Source organism: Pteronotus mesoamericanus, unplaced genomic scaffold, assembly GCF_021234165.1.
Source record: "Pteronotus mesoamericanus isolate MK-2021 breed Mesoamerican mustached bat unplaced genomic scaffold, CSHL_Meso_final contig_98, whole genome shotgun sequence".
In the NCBI taxonomy this organism is placed as follows: Eukaryota; Metazoa; Chordata; class Mammalia; order Chiroptera; family Mormoopidae; genus Pteronotus; species Pteronotus mesoamericanus.
Window position 1 is genome coordinate 8767335 of NW_026555295.1, and position 4591 is coordinate 8771925.

At 39.6% G+C, this 4591-nt stretch overlaps 1 non-coding gene across 1 annotated transcript; it reads left to right on the forward strand.

The window, feature by feature from the left end:
* The first annotated feature begins 412 nt into the window (after nucleotides 1-412).
* On the forward strand, nucleotides 413-546 carry LOC129081411 (U11 spliceosomal RNA). The gene has a single exon (XR_008530310.1). It is a non-coding gene; the product is annotated as a U11 spliceosomal RNA (small nuclear RNA).
* The last annotated feature ends 4045 nt before the right edge of the window (nucleotides 547-4591 follow it).

The window sequence follows — 4591 nt, forward strand, 5'->3', positions numbered from 1 at the left end:
CAGAAGCCCTTGCTTTCTGGCTTGTAGAAGAGCCTTGCTGTTCTAGCAACAGATAGAAACCCAGCTGGGCTGAATTAATTTTGCTATCATCAATTCATCAATCCATATATTTAGCAATCTCAGGTCTGCTAAATATTAATGTCTCAGTCCAAAGTGACCTAAGGTTCTCCAAGAAGTATACAGATAACACAATTCAACTACATTGGCAACTAGAACTAACCTAAACACACACACAGAGCTATACTGACAGGGAATAGACTAAAATTAGTTGTGTTAGAGCAATAAGATTATCTTATCCTATTTTTCAAAATATTGCTTTTGAAATTAAAAAAATTTCACATGGGGTTTTAGCAAATGTGGGTTACCAAGAAGTATTGTGTGATTAATTTATGTTTTTAAATTTCAAACAACCAAAAAGGGATTCTGTTGTGAGTGGCACATGTAGGGCAGCTTGATTGCTCTACATGCAGAATCGACATCAAGAGATTTCAGAAGCATAATTTTTTGGTACCTGGGCAGCTAGTGATCAGTGGTCCTGGTGCCCATTAAAAAAAACAAAACAACATATTAAAAAAGAAAACAACCCACAAATTCCAAACGGCCTATTTTGTAAAAAGGGTTGATTTTTTTTTTTAAATTCAGTGTATCAATATAATATGCAGCCATTGAGATATGTTTTAGACCAGTGACTGAGAGAATATTTAGGATCTATTGTGAAGTAAAAAAAAATGAATACTGAAAGTGAAACCTGAAAAGCTGGCATTCCTGCTGCCTGTCACTTACCAGACCCGATAAGCGGAGACAGGGATTGAATCTTTACGGACACTATATTCAGATGGTCCTTGATCTGAGAAGATGTTGGGTTTGTGCCCTAATAGACCATCTTAAATTCCACTTTAAACAGACCCTTTTCATAAGGAGAAGAAAAGTGGAGACAAGAGGTTTGGAATCCAGGGGAAAAGTTAATCAGATAAAAAGCTGCAGTATTCTTTCACCTGTGCCCTGGGTGGTGGTCTTTATCTGTGTCCTGGGTGGTAGGCTTCTCCCCTGGAGGACAATGGCTCAGATACCATCTTGATTGCTTGCAGTCCTCCTGAGGCACAAAGGTGGAACTGCTTATGGTCTCCTGAAGTCAAAGTGGATCATACCTTCAGTTCCTGAAACAATAGCTTTTTATATACATTGATTACTAAGCTTATTAGCTATTACATGAAACTAAAAATTTTGCAACATTTGAGTCCCCCATCCAAAGGATAAAGTCAGTGCCCTTTGCTATCATGGCACCATTTGCTGAACAGGCCTGTAACCTTGTTAAATATGACTGCCATTTTACTCTTCTGAGCTTATGTCCCCAGGACTGGGAATTACTGGAAAGCCAGAACAGAACTAACCACTCCCTACAGCCACAGGCAGAAGATAACATTGGAACAAACTGTTACAATGTCCCAACAGCCCAAGGGCCACACAACAGCACACCCCATCCCTTTTTTAAATCCAATTTTAATCCAATAAAAGCTTAAAGCCCCCACCCCTCAGTGCTGGTGTATTTCACCATATCATATCCCCCTCCCTTCTTGGAGAGTGAATGAAAACTTTACTCTCTACATTTTCTCCTCTTTGTGAATTCTTTCACACCCCACGTTGCCCCAACCACCCTAATAAGTACTGTGCCCTGGGCCGGTTGCTCAGCTGGTTGGAGTGTTGTCCTGATATACCAGAGTTGTGGGTTCAGTCCCCAGGTGGGGCACATACAGGGATCAACCACTGAATACATGAACTGGTGGAGCAGCAGACTGATGTTTCTCTCTCTCTCTCAAAATAATAAAAATGTTCTTAAAAGTGAGTACTGTACAATGCCATTAAATATTTTATACATATATATGAAAATGACTAATATTAACATTATTCTTATAAGATGAAGTTATAGGTGGTTTTAATTTTCTTTGTGCTGCCCTATATTTTCAAAAATTTCTACAATGAATATGTATTATTTTTATAATAAGAATTATTTCAATTTTGTTTTAATTGAAATTCAGCTGCCTAATATTTCCAAAAATGAAATTAATTTTCCAACTAGAAACACAAGAAAGCAATTCAGCTATCTACTTTCCTTCAGAAAGTGCCTTGAAAAAAGCACACAGCCGTAAAGACTTGTGCCACTGCAATTTATAATGGTGAGCACTTACTGTGTGTGAGGTACTGTTGCCTGTATTTTGCCTGCATCATCTTACCTAACCTGCACAACAACCCCATAAAGACGTTTCAATTAGGGACCCCATTTTACAAATGAGGAAGTTGAAGAGCACAGAGGATAGGTAAATTGTCCAAGACCACAAAGTTAGGAAGAGACACAGACCTGGGCAAGGTGGTTCCAAAGCCTGAGTCCTCACCACTATTGGATGTCTCACTGCAGGTTTCTATATCCAGGCAGACCTGGTCACCTCCTTCTCTATTGCCTTCAACAGCTATGGCAAGTTGTAGCTCTATCCTCAAAACTCACTCTTAGCATCTGACCTGATTTCAGAGAAAAGGAGAATCCCTTCAGCTTCCTGCATCCTTTACTGATTTATCCACTCTCTGTCAAAGGGAGAAGTCTTAAATGATTGCAATATTTGGGATATACTTCTACTAAAAAAAGTTATTATTTATCTGAGATTCAAATGTCCTGTTTTGGGCAATCCTACTTAGAGATTCTCAGCTATCATTTTATCCTAAGAAAACACACCAAAAACAATCTTAATTCCTTACTCCTCTCCAACAGTCACCTGGCCAGAAGATGCCTATCATGCCTACAACTCCCATGACCCCTCCCAAAGAAAACTATGTGACAACAAAACCTCATCTCCTGTTGCCCTTGATGGTTTTGTTTTAACCTCTCATGATTTGACCTCCACAACTGATTGGAGACTGGCCTAGAGCTCCACTTCTGAACTCAGAGCTTATTCACTGTTATAGCCAAATCTCCCTCCAGCTGTGATAGTGTAAATACACTAGTAAATCTGTGGTCATAGGAGACCTCAACACCCATCACCCTTGGTTCCCCTCTGGATGTGTCAAAAGCAGCCTCTTGCCTTATTCAGCACTTCTTTCTCATGAGTCGTCTCATAAGTCCTCTCACCTTGTTCTGGGTTTGGTGCAATGTCAGTAAGGTGGGGAATATATAACTCCTCAAGAAAGGATTGAGTCATGGTAGATATTCCTGGGAAAATGGGGTTCATCCTGCATAAGGAAGATTACATGGAGGGGGGAAAAAGCAATGCAGAAATGGGATTTCAAGATAGTTAACAAGATTATGTGCTCTCTTGAGAGTGGCTTATTTCAAAAGTGCGTTTAACCTAGATGCACAGAAACAATGCACAAGACTCACTTAAGGCAAAGATAAACCTTTTACTAAAGAAGTTTTATGGTCTGGGGTGTGACTACCTACCATACCCTGCCCTATTAGAATTTATAATCAGATTACCCTGTGAGGTTACTTTCCACAGAATCCATTTTTTCACCCTATGAAGTTATTTTCCATAGAACCCAGTTTTTTTTTCATTCCTAATAAGCAGAGACAAGGGAAAAAAAAAAAGAGAGGAGGGAGTGGATAGGCTCTATAACCATGTATGTATTAGTTTTCTATTGCTGCTGTAACATTACCACTAACTTAGCGGCTAACAGTACCACAAATTTACTATTCTATAATTGTGTAGCTTAAAAGTCTGACACATGCACATAGTACTAAAATCGAGAGGTTGTCAGGGCTGTATTTATTTTGGAGACTCTAGAGGAGAATCTGTTCCTTTGCCTTTTCTAGCTTCATGAGGTGCTTATTTCTGGGCTCATGGTCCCCTTCCTCCATCTTCAAACCCAGCAATGTCAAGTCCCCGATCTCCTCTGGCACTTCCCTCTCCAACTTTTAAAAATCCTTGTGGTTATGTTGTACTCACCGAAATAATTCAGATAATCTCCACATCTTGAGGTTCTTAAACACATCTGCAAAGTTTCTGCCATGTAAATGGAAATATCTGCATATCTGGGGATTAGGATATGAATATCTTTGAGAGGCCACTAGTCTACCTATCACAATCAAATTTCCAAATGAAACATATATTAGGTATGAATTTTAACACATATGTAAAATAAGGAAATACTACTTTTATTCCCAAATTTTGGCTCCCATCAGATTAAGGTGATGAAAAACTAATTAACAGTCATTGGTGAGGGTGCCTTATGTGGTACCCATAATGCCACAAAAACCTTGGTCTCAGGCCATGTGGTCCCCTAATGTACAATGATATTCTGCTCTGTGGAGTATGAACATTTCTGCCCAAGCAGGTCACTTTGAGGTATAGCCATACTTGATGCCCCAATACATGCTTGATACAAAGAGATATTATCAGTTCACTAAGAAAGAGTGGGAAGGGGCTGTAGGGAGATGTTGCACAAGACAATAGTAAACAGCCTAGGATAGGATTGGCTAAGAGGCAGAATGCCTCCAGAGCACATGGAATTATGTGCAAGATGATTTGAAATAAAAGCGCTCTCGGTCTCTCCATTCGGCGCTGGCAAAGAGCTCTCTCTGGTTCTGAGCTTCTCCTTCCTCAAG